Below are 17,614 nucleotides of genomic sequence, written 5' to 3' on the forward strand. Positions count from 1 at the left end.
CAATGTGGAGCTGACCTCAACACTCCCCATTTAAAAATTTTTGCTTTCATTCTAATTAGCTTAAATGCTCTCTGAGAGCTGTGTCATTGTTCAGCATTGGAGGGTCAATAACTCATCAAAAGTAACAGGACTTGCTGACTTAAACAGACAGGCCTGATAGAGGCTATGGTCACCAGGCCTGCCTGAAAAACAGGTCAACAAAGGAGATGACCCTGTTTCCATTTTTTAAATATATATTTTTTAATTTTTATTAGCATTTTCCATGATTATAAAAAAAATCTCATGGTATTCCCTCCCCCCCCCCCACGTTCCCCTTTAAAATTCCATTCTCCATCATATTACCTCCCCATCACAATCATTGTACTTACATATATACAATATCAACCTATTAAGTACCCTCCTCCCTTCCTTTCTCTTCCCTTTATGTCTCCTTTTAAACTTATTAGCCTCTGCTACTAAGTATTTTCATTTTCATGCAGAAGCCCAATCATCTGTAGCTAGTATCCACATATGAGAGAGAACATGTGGCGCTTGGCTTTTTGGGCCTGGGTTACCTCACTTAGTATAATCCTTTCCGGGTCCATCCATTTTTCTGCAAATTTCATAACTTCATTTTTCTTTACTGCTGAGTAGAACTCCATTGTATAAATGTGCCACATCTTCATTATCCACTCATCAGTTGAGGGACTTTTAGGCTGATTCCATTTCCCAGCTATTATAAATTGAGCAGCAATAAACATGGGTGAGCACGTACTTCTAAGGAAATGAGATGAGTCCTTTGGATATATGCCTAGGAGTGCTATAGCTGGGTCATATGGTAGATCAATCTTTAGCTGTTTTAGGAACCTCCACACTGATTTCCACAATGGCTGGACCAGATTGCATTCCCACCAGCAGTGTAGAAGGGTTCCTCTTTGTCCACATCCCCACCAACATTTATGATCATTTGTTTTCACGATGGTGGCCAATCTGACAGGAGTGAGATGGAATCTCAATGTAGTTTTAATCTGCATTTCCCTGATGTCTAGTGACGTAGAACTTTTTTTTAGATGCTTATATGCCATTCGTATTTCTTCCTTTGAGAATGCTCTATTTAGTTCCATAGCCCATTTTTTGATTGGCTTGTTTGATTCCTTATTATTTAACTTTTTGAGTTCTTTGTATATCCTAGATATTAATCCTCTATCAGATATATAGCTGGCGAAGATTTTTTCCCATTCTGTAGGTTGCCTCTTTGCTTTTTTCACTGTGTCCTTTGCAGAGCAAAATCCTTGTAATTTCATGAGGTCCCAGTGATTAATCTGTGGTTATATTGCCTGAGCAATTGGGGTTGTATTCAGAAAGTCTTTGCCAAGACCAACATGTTGAAGGGTTTTTCCTACTTTTTCCTCTAGCAGTTTCAGAGTTTCCGGTCTGATGTTAAGGTCTTTAATCCATTTGGACTTAATTCTTGTGCATGGCGAGAGAGAAGAATTTATTTTCATCCTTCTACAGACATATATCCAGCTTTCCCAACACTATTTGCTGAAGAGGCTGTCTTTTCTCCAATGAGTATTTTGGGCATTTTTATCGAAATGGCTATAGCCATTTTTTAAATATTTTATTCATTTATTTACAAGGAGAATGAGAGAATGAGGGGCCTCTAGCCACTGCAAAAGAACTCCAGATGGATGTTCCACTTTGTGCATCTGGCTTTACATGGGTACTGGGGAATTGGAACCCAGGTCATTAGGTGTTCTTATGCTTAATGCCTTAACCACTGAGCAATCTCTCCAGCCCCTGTTTACTTTTTTTTTTTTTTTTTTTTAATTTTCCCAGTGTTGTAGAAATTCTCTGGAAAGATCACTCCAATGCCAGTATGAATGAAAGTAGAGGAATTGATTACTTGGGGGCCAAGGAGTTTGAGGTAGCTCTCCAAAGAAGCTCTGGCCCCAGCTGAAATTTTATTTCCATTTTATAGTTTTTGTAGTCAAGGGGAGGGGTAAGTGAACAAACAAGATGTGGCAATTTGCATATCAATCATTTCTGTAGTCAGGCCAACATAACAATGAACTCTGTTTTACTTTGTTTTAGCCTAAACTGTCTTTTCTTTCCTTCTTATCATCCCTTTGGGCTCTTTCTGGACAGTTCCTTCTTTGGGATTTTTCCATCTGCTGAAAAAGATGTTTTAGCTCTTCAGCAATGAACTCTTACAGTAATTCAGTGAGTTAGATCAACTTTTAGGTTGTTTTCTACCACTCCAACTTCCCCATTTTTCTCCATGTTTGCTTCTTCCAGCTTTTGTTCTTTTAAAAATCCAACCCAGCTAAGTCTGGACACAGCACTCTCCCAATTCTGCTGAAAGAGACTGTTGTTATGGAGGTAATCTTCTCCTTGTTTCATTGCCATGTTCCCTGGGTTGGTTCCAGTTCTGGCTCTGGTTCAATAAGCAGCAGGCTGCTTGCCTAGCACACAGAAAGCTTTGGCACCATAAGAAAACAAAAGATTGTTATATATGAAAGTAAGTGTCCTTTTCCTAGCCAATGTGAATGGACATAGCTTATATTTCCACTTTTTAACATTTGGCTCAGAGAATAGGGGGGAAAAAAGACACAGGAGAGTGGCTCAACTATTCAGGGTAAACACCTGTGGAGGGTGGTCTCTGGGACAGGATCCAGAGTCACTCTCTGTTTTCAGACTTGGGTACTTATAAGTCCCTTAAGAAGGAGGAAGTTGGATGATGGAAGTAGAAAGTTTTGTAGTTAGCCAATCCCATTAGAGGAGGAAATGGAGGTGGCTGTTACTGATTCCATTTAGGAGGAAGAAAGTAGGGTGTGTTTAGTTTCAATTTATGGAGAAAAAAATAGTTAATTTAGTTCTTGGGATTTTTCTATTGCAAGATGGAGACTTTTTAGAGCTAACATGGCATTCTTTTCATATATAGAGAGAGATTAGTTTTTTTTTTTTTTTTTTTTTTGAGGTAGGGTCTCACTCTGGTCCAGGCTGACCTGGAATTAACTATGTAGTCTCAGGGTGGCCTCGAAATCACGTTGATCCTCCTACCCTTGCCTCCTTAGTGCTGGGATTAAAGGCGTGCACCACCATACCTGAGTGAGATTAGTTCTTACATAGACATAGAAATCTGTTTTTCCTTAGCTTCTGTGACTTTTATTTTTGAGGTAGACTCTCCCTCAAGCCCAGGCTGACCTGGAATTCACTATGTAGTCTCAGGCTGGCCTCTAACTCACAGTGATCCTAAGCGCTGGTTTTAAAGGCATGCCCCACCACACCTGGCAGGTTCTGTGCTTTGTATTTACTTAGGAAGAGCACCTTTATTCTAAGATTGATTTTATAATCTCTCATTTAATACCATTTATAGTTTCTATTTCCCTCTCTTTATTATTATTATTTTTTTTTAATTTTTAAATTTTTATTAAAATTTTCCATGATTATAAAAAAATATTCCATGGTAATTCCCTCCCTCCCCACCCCCACACTTTCCCCTTTGAAATTCCATTCTCCATCATATTACCTCCCCATTACAATCATTGTACTTACATATATACAATATCAACCTATTAAGTATCCTCCTCCTTTCCTTTCTCTTCCCTTTATGTCTCCTTTTTAACTTACTGGCCTCTGCTACCAAGTATTTTCCTTCTCATGCAGAAGCCCTCTCTTTTTAAAAAAATATTTTTATTTATTGATTTGCAAGCAGAGAGAGACAGGAGAGAAAGGAGGCAGATAGAGAGAATGGGCATTCCAGGGCCTCCAGCTGCTGCAAACGAACTCCAGATGCATGCACCACTTTGTGCATCTGGCTTTGGGTACTGGGGAATGGAACCTGGGTCATTAGGTGTTGCAGGCAAATGCCTTAACCACTGAGCAATCTCTCTGGCACTGTCTTTTGCTTTTTGAACCAGGGTTTCACTCTAGTCCAGGCTAACTTGTACTAACTCTGTACTCCCTGGGCCTCTAACTCCTAGTAATCCTTGATCCTCCTACCTCTGCCTCCTTAGTACTGGGATTAGAGGCATAAGCCACCACACCTGGCTATAATTTTTTTGAAGAAAGTTTAAATGTTTTAATTATCAATATAAATTTTAGATGATTTAAGTGGGAAGGAGATTTTGCTTTAGCTAATTACACCTTGTTTTAACTCCATTAGGTTTTTTTTTTTTTTTTTTATTTCAAGGTAGCATTTCACTCTAGCCCAGGCTAACCTGGAATTCACTATGTAGTCTCAGGGTAGCTTCAAACTCATGGTGATCCTCCTACCTCTGCCTCCCAAGTGCTGGGATTAAAGGCATGTGCCACCATACCCGGCTCCATTAAAATTTTAAAGAACTTTTTAATTAACAGCTTCCATAAGTATAGAAAATAAACCATGATAATTCCCTCCCCTGCCCCACTTTCCCCTTCACCATTACAGTCTCCATCATATCCCCTCCCCCTCTCTAAATTAATCTCTCTTTTATTTTGATGTCATCATCTTTTCCCCCTACTATGAGGGTCTTGTATAGATAGTACTAGGCACTAGGAGGTCATGGGTATAGAGTCCAAATTGTGTCTGAAAGATAGCATTATAAACAGTCCTACCCTTCCTGTGGCTTTTACATTCTTTCTGCCACCTCTTCTAAAATGGACCCTGAGCCTTGTGATAGAGATGTTTCAGTGCTGAACACTCCTCTGTCACTTCTTCCCAGCTCTATGGAGCCTTTTGAGTCATCACAGTGGTCACTGCCATCCGAAAAGAGAAGCTTCTCTTTTGGGATGGCTTTGGTCTCACCTTTGCTGAGTGCTCACTCGGGTCCCTCTTTAATGTGGTGTGGACTTGACTAGGCTGTTTGGGTTGCAGCATCTCCCTCACCTTTTTTTTTTCTTTTTGGTTTTTCGAGGTAGGGTCTCACTCTAGCTCAGGCTGACCTTGAATTAACTATGTAGTCTCAGGGTGGCCTCAAACTCATGGTGATCCTCCTACCTCTGCCTCCTGAGGAGGATTTCTGCCTTTTTGATCTGCTGTGCTGGATGCTCTGTGTGGCCAAGATCCCCTGGAGTTCTCCAGTTGTTTCTATTTTTATTTTTGTCTTTTTAGATTTTTATTTATTTATTAGAGACAGAGAGACAGAGAGAGAGAGAGAATGGATTGCTAGGGTTTCCAGCCCCTGCAAACAAACTCCAGACGATGCGCCACCATGTTCACTGGCCTACATGGGATCTGGAGAATCAAACCTGGATCCTTAGGCTTCCCAGGCACATGCCTTAACAGCTAATCCATCTCTCCAGCCCAAGTTTTTAATTTTTAAAAATATGTTGCTGTGTGTGGTGGTGCATACCTTGAATCCCAGCACTCAAGAGGCAGAGGTAGGAGGATCAATATGAGTTTGAGGCCACCCTGAGACTATATAGTGAATTCTCGGTCAGCCTGGGCTACAGTGAGAACCTGACTTGGAAAACAAAAACAAAAATTATATATATATAATTTACAGAGAAAGTGTGGGGGGGGGTGCACCAGGGCCCATTGCTGCTGCAAACTCCAGATTCATGCATAACTTTGTACATCTGGCTTTACATGGGTACTGAGGAATTGAACCTGTGTTGTCAGACTTTGTAAGTAAGCATCTTTAACCACCAAGCAATCTTGCCAGCCCAAGTTTTTTAAACATTTTACTAATAATTTCCATAAGTATAGACAATATACCATGATCCTAATACCCTTCCATTACCCCTGTGTTCCACCTCCCAAATTTGTCCTGCACTGTACCCCTTCTTTCCATTTAGTTTCTTTTCTTTTTTTCTCAATTTTTATTAACATTTTCCATGATTATAAAAAATATCCCATGGTAATACTCTCCCTCCCCTCTTCCCCCTTTGAGATTCCATTCTCCATCATATCCCCTCCCCATCTCAATCAGTCTCTCTTATTTTGATGTCATGATCTTTTCATCCTCTTATGATGGTCTTGTGTAGGTAGTGTCTGGCACTATGAGGTCATGGATATCCAGGCCATTTTATGTCTGGAGGGAGCACATTGTAAGGAGTCCTACCCTTCCTTTGGCTCTTACATTCTTTCTGCCACCTCTTCTGCATTAGACCCTGAGCCTTAGAAGGTGTGATCAAGATGTTACTCAGTACTCCAGTCACTTCTTTCCAGCACTATGATACCTTCTGAGTCATCCCAAGGTCACTGCCATCTGAAAAGAGAAGATTCTCTACCCAAAGTGAGAGAAGCATTAATATAAGGGTATGAACATTAAGAGAAGTACTTACGGGAAGTTTGATAAGCATGGTATATGCATTTATCCAGACATCAACAGATTCCCTGGTGCCCCCCAAACATTATAAGCCATTGCCGAGGCCCTTGGTTTCCCACCAGGAATAGATGGTAAGACCTTGTTGCTGAATACTCCACATACTTGGGCTGCAAAGCCACTGAGAAATCCTGCTGGAACTGAGCTGATAACCTCCTCCATGTAGACCAGCTGACAGAAAGCTGGAAGAAGCCATTCTACACGCAGTTCAATGGGAGAAAGAGATATCACCAGTAAAGACACTCAACAGTGGACACTGCAAATGAGCCAACGGGTACAATAGTGGCATGTCTGTCATGGTGGAAACCAACTGCCCTCCAATTGGACTGGAGGCCTGCTCCATGGGAGGGAATACATCCTTGATGATAAAAACTTAAAACAGGGGTAGTCATGAGCCCTAGGGGTGTAATATCTGTTGATGTCTGGATAAATGCATATACCATGCTTATCAAACTTCCCAGTAAGAACTTCTCTTAATGTTCATACCCTTATATACCATTTGCTGAATAGACTGTCTTTTCTCCAATGAGTATTGTTGGCATTTTTATCGACTTACATCTGGATCCGCTATTCTGTTCCATTGATCTACATCTCTACTTTTGTGCCAATACCATGCTGTTTTTGTTACTAAGGCTCTGTAGTATAGGTTAAAATCAGGTATGGTGATACCACCAGCCTTATTTTTGTTACTCAGTATTATTTTAGATATTCGAAGTTTTTTTGTGATTCCAAATGAATTTTTGGATTGTTTTTTCTATTTCTGTGAAGAATGCCATTGGAATTTTTTAAATTTTTATTTATTTATTTGAGTGCAATAGACAGAGAGAGAAAAAGGGAGAGAGAGAGAGAGAGAGAATGAGAGAGAGAGAGGATGGGCCCACCAGGGCCTCCAGCCACTGCAAACAAATTCCAGACGTGTGTGCCCCCTTGTGCATCTGGCTAATGTGGGTCCTGGGGAATCAAGCCTTGAACCAGGGTCCTTAGGCTGCATAGGCAAGTGCTGAAATGCTAAGCCATTTCTCTAGCCCTACCATTGGAATTTTGATGGGGATCACATTAAATGTGTAGATTGCTTTTGGTAAGATTGCCATTTTCACAATATTGATTCTTCCAATCCAGGAACAAGGGATGTTTTTCCATTTTCTAGTATCTTCTGCAATTTCTCACTTGAGTGTTTTATATTTTTTGTTCAAGATATCTTTTACTTCCTTGGTTAGGTTTATTCCAAGGTACTTTATTTTCTTTGATGCAATTATGAATGTGAGTGATTCAATGACTTCATCCTTTGTGTGTATGTTGTTAGCATATAGGAAGGCTACTGATTTCTATGTGTTTATTTTGTATCCAGCTACATGGCTGGAGGTGTTTATCAACTCTAACAGTTTGCTGGTAGTCTTCAGGGTCCTTTATATATGGAATCATGTCATCTGCAAATAATGTTAACTTGATTTCTTCCTTTCCAATTTGTATCCCTTTTATGTGCATCTCTTGCCTTATTGCTATGGCTAAGACTTCCAGTACTATTTTAAATACAAGTGGGGACAGTGGACACCCTTGTCTTGTTCCTGAATTTAGTGGAAAAGCTTCCAGTTTCTCCCCATTTAGTAATATGTTGGCTGTAGGCTTGTCATAAATAGCCTTTATTATATTGAGATATGGTCCTTCTATTCCCAGTCTCTGTAGGACTTTTATCAATGAAGGGATGTTGAATTTTTATCAAATGCTTTTTCTGCATCTAATGTGATGATCATGTGATTTTTGTCCTTCAGTCCATTTATATAATGTATTACATTTATTGATTTGTGTATGTTGAATCATCCCTGCATCTCTTGGATAAAGCCTACTTGGTCAGGGTGAATGATGTTTCTGATATATTTTTATATTCTGTTTGCCAATATTATGTTGGGAATTTTTGCTTCTATGTTCATGAGGGAGATGGGTCTGTAATTTTCTTTTTTTGTTCTATTCTTGCCTGGTTTTGGTATCAGGGTTGGTTATACTGGCTTCGTAGAAGGAGTTTGGTAGGATTCCTTCTTTTTATATTTTATGAAAAAGCTTAAGAAGCAATGGTGTTAGTTCTTCTCTGAAAGCCTGGTAAAATTCAGCAGTGAATCCATCTGGGACTGGACTTTTTTTAGTTGGGAGATTTTTGATAATTGCTTGGATCTCCATGCTTCTTATAGGTCTATCTAAGTGATTAATCTCATCTTGATTTAATTTAGGTAGGTCATATAAATCAAGGAAATCATTCATTTCTTTCAGATTTTCATACTTTGCACAATATATGCTTTTATACTTTGTCCCTATGATTTTTTGAATCTCTCTGGCATCTATTGTGATGTTACCTTTTTCATCTCTAATTTTATTTTGGTCAGATTTGCTAAGGGTTTATCAATCTTGTTTATCCTCTCAAAGAACTAATTCTTTGTTTCATTGATTCTTTGGATTTTTTTTTTTCTATTTCATTAATTTCTGCCCTACTCTTAATTATTTCTTCCAATCTACTGATTTTTGGTTTGCCTTGTTCTTTTTCCAAGATTTAAGGTGAAGCATTAGGTCATTTACTTGTGACTTTTCTAATTTCTTAATATAGGCACTTAAAGCTATAAATTTACCTCTTAGGACTGTCTTTTCATTGTGTCCCAGAGATTTTGGTATGTTGTGTTCTCATTATCATTTGACTCTATAAATTTTTTGATTTCCTTCTTGATTTCTTCATTGACCCATTCATCATTAAGTAGTGTGTTGTTTAATTTCCATGATTTTGTGTATGCTCTATAGCCTTTCTTGCTATTGATTTGTAGTTTGATTCCATTGTGGTCAGACAGAATGCAAGGAATTATTTCAATTTTCCTGTATTTGTTAAGATTTGCTTTGTGTCCTAATATATGGTCTATTTTAGAGAATGTTCCATGTGAATGTATATTCTGCAGCATTTGGATGAAATGTCCTGTAGATATTTGTAAGGTCCATTTCTTCTATGACCTCATTTAATCCAGATGCCTGTCTGTTTATTTTTTCCCAGGATGACCTGTCAATTGATGAGAGTGGGGTGTTGAAGTCACCCACTTCCACTGTGTTTGGTGTTATCCTTGACCTTAGTTCTAATAGTGTTTGTTTGACGAATTTGGGAGCCCCCATGTTTGGTGCATATATGTTTAGGATTGTAATGTCCTCCTGTTGGAGTGTGCCCTTAATCAATATAAAGTGACCTTCCTTATCTTTCTTGACTAACGTTGGAGTAAAGTCTACCCTGTCCGATATTAGGATAGCAACCCCTGCTTGTTTGCTAGGCCCATTTGCTTGAAACACCGTCTTCCACCCTTTCACCCTAAGAGAATGTCTATCCTTTGTAGAAAGGTGAGTTTCTTGGAGACAACAAATTGAAGGATCCTGCTTTTTAACCCAGTTTTCAAACCTATGTCTTTTGGTTGGAGCATTGAGGCCTTTGATATTAAGAGATATTATTGAAAAGTGTGTATTCATTTTTGCCATTTTTTGTAGTTCTTCCAGTTTTAACTTTGCTCTCTTTTGTTGACTAGTTTGTTTTTTCCTGGTTCCTTATATGTGTACTGTTCTTTTTCTTCAGCTTGGAGGATTCTTTCAAGTATTTTCTGTAGAGCTGGTTTTGTCTTCAAATACTCTTTTAGCTTGCTTTTATCATGGAATGTCCTTATTTCTCCATCTATTTGGATAGATAGCTTTGCAGGATAAAGTAACCTTGGTTGACAGTTGTTATCTTTCAGAACTTGGAATACATCACTCCATGCCCTTCTGGCTTTTAAATTTTGTGTTCAATAATTTGCTGTGGTCCTGATAGGCTGGCCTTTGTAGGTAACTTGATTTTTCTCTCTGACTGCTTTCAGTATTTTTTCTTTGGATTGTGTGTTTGGTAATTTGATTATTATATGGCGAGGAGAGGTTCTTTCCAGGTTTTGTCTGGCTGGTGTTCTAAAGGCTTCCTGCATCTACATTGGCACCTCTTTCCCAATTTGGGGGACATTTTCTTTTATGATTTTGTTGAAGATGCCTACTAGGCCTTTGGAGTGAAATTATTCTCCTTCTACTATGTCCTGAATTCTGTGTTCTACATTGCTAGTAATTCTGACTGGTTTTCTTTATTATTTCTATTTCCTTATTTATGTCTTGTATTGCCTTCTTTATTTCATGAAATTGGTGTCCTGCGTCTTCTTTGATTCCTTTGATTTCCTCTTTGAGTTCCTTTTGATTCCTTTGATTTGTTCTCTGACTTCTTTGAACATATTTACAATCATTCTTTTGAATCTTTCTCAGGCATTTCCTCTAACTCGTTCTCACTGGAGGTAATTTCTGATGCATTAATACTGTTAGGTGGATTTATATTGTCTTGCTTTTAAGTGTTTCTTGTGTTATTTGCATCTTGGATTAAGTTAATGCTTGGATTTTCTAGCTAGCTAGGTATTCTTAGCTGTATCAATTGATTTGATGTTATATATCTTCAGGATAGGAGCTTAAGGATGTTAGGTTTGGCTCTTAAGGCTCTCAGAGTATCTACAAAGGTTTTTCTAGGGGTTGAGTTTACCTGCCATAAGAGTATTCAAGTAGGCTGAGTGGAATAAAATACAGGTAGATTCTAAAATTTAACTAACCACTGTACACATTCAATCAAAAACAGCACTGAATATTTATGCAAGAGTAGTTATTATAACAACCAGATCGTCTAGCAACAAAGATGTTAAGATTTCTGGTCTGTTGAAGGATCCAGTGTGACCAAGTGAGACCCTTCCCTGGTGCAGTCAATCCCAGTTACCTTTTTGGATGATTTTGGTTTCATTCAAGTTGCTGGCTGGGTCATTGAGCTGTTGTTCTGATTTCTAGAGCTGGGCACTTGCTTTTCCTGTGGGACAAACCAAGCCTGGCAACTGTGGCCCTGCAGAACGGCACCCCCACAGCTGGAACCACCAGTGCTGCTCCTGAAGCTGCCGCTGCTAAAGCTGCCGGTGCTGGGTCTGTTGCATCTGCTGGGTCCACCGCTGCTGCTGCTGCTTTAGCTGCCACTGCTGGATCCTCCGCTGCTGCCACTACTGGATCTGCCACTGCTGGGGCCACTGCTGCTGGTGCCAGAGCTGCTGATGTTGCTGTGGGACCCTGCTCCTGCTTGGGTCTCGCTGTCGGATCAAGTTGGTGTGGCCGGGTCCCAGAACCGCTGTTCTGTTTGCTGGAGCTGGGCACAGGTGGTGGGGGAGGGGAGGGAGCCGCAGCTGCTCTGGTTCTCTCACTGTTCCACGTGTCCTTCTACTTCGTGGTCTGCTCCTTTGTTGTTCACTGCTGCTCTCCCTTCACATTTCTTGAGTTTCGGAGAGCTCCGGTCTTAGCGGAAGCTCCCCTCACCTGGCTTTTCCTGTGGCTGGAGCCAAGCCTGGCGGCTTTCTAGTGTGCTGCTGCTGCCGCCGTCGGCAGACTTGCCGGGGCCGCTTTTGCTGGCCTGTGCAGGCTCTGTATGCTCTGGGTCTCTTCTACTTCTCCACTGCCATTTCAATTTCCTATACACCTCACTTTTTAGTAAAAGTGTGTATTTTGCTGAGTTTTTTCGGTCTTTTTTTCCCCCTAGGCTGCTTTGGCGTGGTACCTAAGCTGCCATCTTAACCGGAAGTCACCCCCTGAATTCTTATGTTTGATCTTTTCATAGTGTCACGGATATCTTGAAATTCCCACTCATAGTTTTCTTTTATTTTGTCTTTTGCTTTGTTGGACTGTATTAGATCTGCCACCTGGTCTTCTATCTTAGATATTCTGTCTTCACCTTCATCCATCTGTTGGCGAGATTTTCTACAGAGCGTTTTATTTCATTAACTGTGTTCTTCATTGCTAGTAATTCTGAGTGTTTTTTCTTTATTATTCTATTTCCTTATTTACGTCTAGTATTGACCTCTTTATTTCATTAAGTTGGTGTCCTGTGTTTTCTTTGATTCCTTTGATTTCCTATTTTATTCCTTTGATTTCTTCTTTGGCTTCATAGAACATATTTATAATCATTCTTTTGAAATCTTTCTCAGGCAATTCCTTGAGTTGTTCTCACTGGAGGTCATTTCTGATGTATTAATACTTTTTGGTGGATTTATATTGACTTGATTTTTGATGTTTCTTGTGTTACAATGTATATATTTTTACATCCTTGCCCCGGCCAGTGGGGAGTTGAACAAGGACTCTAGGCGAAGCTAACCTAGGTGGGAAAAGGCAAACAGACACAAGAAGGAAACCATGCTAGGTGTTTGTCAAGGCCTTGAGAGTTTATTTTTTCCATATAGGTTTATATAGACTTATAGGGGGAAGGGGACGTGGTCAGGGCAAGGAGTTGTAGGGGGAAGGGGACATGGTTAGGGCAAAGATCACAGAGTTACTGGTTAAACTGCAATGCCTTTGTTTCTTCATCAGCTACTGGCAGGATGGGGGAGTGTTTAGCCGGGTGTATGATCCCATTGTTTCTGGTAGTTGAATATTAGGTGAGGAAGTAGAAACTTAACTTGCTATATGGCAGTCTCTGTTAACATGGCCAAGGTTTGGTTCATAGCTCCCAACATCTCCTCCCTTCTCTTATACAAAAAAGAGGGGAGGCCCGCTTTGAAGCAGTGGGCATTAACCAAATGAGGGAGTAGGGACCAAACTCCTCCTGTAGAGATGTCTTTTTCCCACAATCTTTGGCCCTTGGTACCTTTTGTGGAAGGGAGGCAGGGCCTATGTGACCGGAGAGCGAGGCACAGCCTTAGTGATAACAGTTATGGTACCAACCTCTATGCAAGCTAGGTTTTTCTCTCAGGGAATTCAGAAGTGGTCACATAGGGACCTTCCCTTGTGGTGCTTTGCCTTGCACCCATGTTGGTGCCCATATCGTACTCACTTTATTGTGAGCTGATATGCATAGGTCTGAATCCTATGCAGCTCCCATAGGAGGGGTAGCTATTTGGCTATGACAGGTGGACCGCAGCAATAGCAGAGGTGTAGAGGACAGCAGTATAGTAAATAAGTACAGAATGTAAGATCAAGGGAGAGTGACAGCTGCAGGTGGTAGGTCTTCAGTGGCAACGCCTCGATCTGCCAGCTCCAGCCTGTGATAATGGACCTGTAAGGGCTGCACCTAATGGCTTTAATCTGTTGACATACAAAAGACATGATTTTATTTATAATAATGGGTTCGATTGTGAGTAAGAGGATTGATAAGTAGAGGTCCTTCCAGCTTTGTCCTGTTAGGAATAAAGGAGATTCTCTCAGGGAAGTGTTTCTTCCCTGGATATGTGAGATGTCACTGGAGGATCATGAGCTTGTTTTACAAGTCTCTCTGGCAGCCATCTCGCGGCATTTTCTTTGGTGTCAAACAAGCATACTGATCCTTGGCCCCAAATGAATACTGGATCTGGGCCATTCCATTTTAAAGTTAAAGGATCTTTCCACATGGCTTTGGCAAAGGTATTTTTTGTATTTGTGTGCCAAAAGCAATCAGAAGCTGAATTTCTCTGAGTATCAAGGGTTAAAAAGTTTAGGACAAGCAAGGCATGATGAAGGATATTTCTTGGAGAGCATTTTATGGGATATAAATCCCCCATTTTTAACTTTTGGAGGGTAAGTGACCCAGAAGAGGGAACCCTCCTGCCAGAACACCCTAGTGGGTGTAAAGTCAGTGGCACAAATGACCAGGAGAAGAGATATAAGAGATAAAAAGTGACCCTTTGGCTCAGAATTGTAGCCTCCACTATCTTCAGGACCTCTAAAATTTACCACAGGTAAGCTAAATGCAAAATGTTGACGATCCTCAGGGTGTAAGGAAATTGTAAAAAAGCAATCTTTTAGGTCAATAATGATATTACAATATCCTGCAGGAATTGCTACTGGAGTGGGGAGGCCTGCTTGTAGGGCTCCCATAGGTACCATGGCCTTATTAATTTTTCTAAGGTCCTGGAGCAATCTCCATCTTAAGGGCATCCCAGAAACACTCCACTGCAGGGGCCTCTGGCCTCTGACCACCTGTTTAGATAAACCTATCATCTTAAAAGTTGTAAAGTACCATTGTTTGCCTAGCCCATCACAATGGAGATTACCTTATCCTCAGTACTTTTTGACCCAGCAGGTTTCTCTGTTTTAGGTTCTCCTCCCTTCTTATCCGTCTCTGGCCACCAGGTGGACAAAATTCAGGGAGAACTAGGATAAAGTCTGACAGAGCCAAGGACATGTCCTATAGTGTATAGCTTGGACCTCTGTGCGAACATTTACAAAACACTTTATTAAACACTTGAAGAAAAGAGGCAATAGGCATAAGAGAAGCAGAAGGCAAACTCCCACAGCTGTAAAGCTGTCTATCCAGGAACTTAGAGAGTCCCAACCAAGCAACACAGACTTAATTGTAGTAGCTAAATCATTAGCAGCTTTAGTAGCATCAAAATCAAGATGACTGCTCTGTATAGCTAGAATTTTTGAATGTAAGTTAACCAAATCTAATGAAATGTTATCATGGTGCCAAAATTGAGACAGTTACTTTACATACAATAGAGTAGAATCTGTTTTTTTTTTTTTTTTTTTTTTTTTTTTTGAGCCCAAACAGCCCTTGATAAATTTTTTGAAAGAAAAAAACATTACTTGACAACCAATGATTTTGGCTTAAACTTGATAGCTATTGATTTTTATGTACCACAGAAATATTTATAAACATAAAACAATTTTATGTTTTATCCATGACTTAAATTTGATAGAACTTAAGCAAGCTATTACAACATATTTAAGCCTGAAAATTAGTTTTTTTTTGTTTCTTAAAGTTTGTAAACAGTTTAAAAACTTTTAACTTTAGGCATGGTGTTTAGGTTTGGCCTGAAAATTTCTTTCTTTTTTTTTTTTTTTAACATCCACACACATTTATTTATATACTTTAACATTCTGATCTAAGTATCACTCAAAAGGCATTTTTAACAAGTAATCATTGAAAAATTCCTTCCAAGTTCCTTTAATCAATTTATCTTATCCCATCATTAATTATCTTTCTTTTTTTTTTAATTCCCCTGAGGGCGTGTACCGTTCCTAGAGGTACTGCAATACCAGGTCAATGTGCGGAGTGGATGGAGCAAGTTTCTATTCCAACCCCGAGCTCCAAAAATCTATTTAATATATTGTCCTCAGATAGAGGACGTATCAGATATTAAACTGATAAGAACATTTACTACATTTGATCTTAGCCAAATAGCGGAGAAGTGATTAATTATCTTTCTTATAAGGCTATTAAAAATTACACCAAATTGATTAATCCTATTACTAATAAGAAAGTAGTCTTAATACAATTTTATGTCATTAAAACCAAGAACACACTTGGGAATGATTTTATTAGAAGTAACTAAAGCAAATTGTGTTGTTATCTTGAGGCAGGCTGGCTTAGAAGTCAGATCATTTGCCTCCTCCTTTTAAGTAACAGGACATAACAATCTTTCTTTTTTTAAATATCTGACAAATTATAAGTTACCTCTTTAGAGGAAGTTTTGTTGTTTTTAATAATCCTCTATGTAAGGTGAACTTGACCTAGAACAAATATCTGGCAAATTCACTCCTGTAAAAGACATTTACCTTTTCCTTTTTAATTTCTGTGTTTAGGTCTTTGATTTCCTTGAAATAGTTCTCTAGAAGAGGAAGGGTCCATCTCATCTCTTTAGTCACAAACAGTGACAAACATGACATGACTAGCAAGTACAATGAGCACACATAAACACATACACACACACACACAAACACACACACAAAGAACAAATCCTCCTGATAAAATAAAAACTTTGTTTAAAGAACTTGAAGCAATCTTAATTCCTTGTGCTTTTAAAATATGTTTTACTATGGCAATTAGCTCCTTTTTACTCTTTGTTAAATCTCTCTTTTTTTTCTTAACCCATGTTCCTTGTGTCTTGAAAGAAGTTTTAAGTCCTTCAACAATTTATGCTTACTTAGGGTCTGTCCCATGATAGAAAAGGAAAGAGGAGAAACAGCAAGACTAAAGGGCAATGTTCCTGGTCATAGAACCGGCACGGGGGATTCCCCGGTGGGCCTGATGTGAGCCTGTCCGCAAGTTTAAGAACTGGCAGCTGCCCTAAGGGCATTTACTGGCTGTTGCATAACCAGGTTGGTTGGTAGGAAGAGAGGCTAGATAGGAGGTCTTTGCCAATGCCTGAATGGGCTGTTGGGATTTGCACAGGGAGCTAGGGGCCTTCAGCCAATGCCAGAGGGTAGCCCTTGCCTAGAGGCTTTAGTTGCTCTGTTGCTATGTTGCATTTCCACGCAATGGCACCAACTGAAAGTAAAAGAAGGAAAAGATGTGCAAAAAGAAAACCCGCAGTTCTTGTGCCTTGCAAATTTGACTAAATAGCCTTTAAATGGCTTGCCTAGAAGTCTGTGTCACTTGTCTTACCTTGGCGGGTCTGTATCACAAGCGGGTTTCTTCTGTGGTGACCATGGAGCAAATCTGTTTTACAGGTGTATTTCCTGTAGTGATCTTATGCGGATCTTCACTCACCCTGTTGGGGTGGTGATCCAATGGCAAGGACAGCCATCCACTCGAGCGATGCCCAGGTCACACTTCGTACCTCGGGCTCCCATTGGGCACCACTTGCCCTGGCCAGTGGGGAGTTGAACAAGGACTCAAGGAGAAGCTAACCTGGTGGGAAAAGGCAAACAGACACAAGAAGGAGACCATGCTAGCTGTTTGTCAAGGCCTCGAGAGTTTATTTTTTCCATGTAGGCTTATATAGGGTTGTAGGGGGAAGGGAACGTGGTCAGGGAAAGGAGTTGTAGGGGGAAGGGGATGTGGTTAGGGCAAAGATCACAGAGTTACTGGTTTCTTCATCAGCTACCGGCAGGATGGGGGAGTGTTTAGCCAGGTGTATGATCCCATTTTTTTCTGGTAGTTGAGTATTAGGTGAGGAAGTAGAAACTTAACTTTCTATATGGCAGTCTTTGTTTCTGATGTTGAGTATTAGGTGAGGAAGTAGAAACTTAACTTGCTATATGGCAGTCTCTGTTAACATGGCCAAGGTTTGGTTCATAGCTCCCAACACATCCTGGATTATTTAATGATTGGATTTTCTAGCTAGCTGGGTATTATTAGATGTATCAATCAATCTGATGTTATATATCTTCAGGGTAGGAGCTTAAGGTGCTAGGTGTGGCTCTCAAGACCCTCAGAGCTCAGAGTATGTATAAACATAACCCTAAGTGTTGGGTTTGCCTTCTATGAGAGTATTTAAGTAGGCTGAGTGGAACCAAATACAGATAGTTTCTAAAATTTAACTAAACAATGTACATTTTCAATGAAAAACATCAGAGTA

The 17,614-nt window shown here is 39.9% G+C and overlaps 1 protein-coding gene and 1 non-coding gene across 2 annotated transcripts in view; one reads left to right on the top strand and one right to left on the bottom strand.

Moving 5' to 3' along the window:
* The window catches only part of Grk4 (G protein-coupled receptor kinase 4), a 167,837-nt gene that overhangs the window by 23,710 nt on the left and 126,513 nt on the right, over positions 1-17,614 (top strand). The gene's annotated exons all lie outside the window — the stretch shown is intronic.
* On the bottom strand, positions 15,317-15,507 carry LOC123453501. The gene has a single exon (XR_006632875.1). It is a non-coding gene; the product is annotated as a U2 spliceosomal RNA (small nuclear RNA).

This window comes from Jaculus jaculus, chromosome 11, assembly GCF_020740685.1.
Source record: "Jaculus jaculus isolate mJacJac1 chromosome 11, mJacJac1.mat.Y.cur, whole genome shotgun sequence".
In the NCBI taxonomy this organism is placed as follows: Eukaryota; Metazoa; Chordata; class Mammalia; order Rodentia; family Dipodidae; genus Jaculus; species Jaculus jaculus.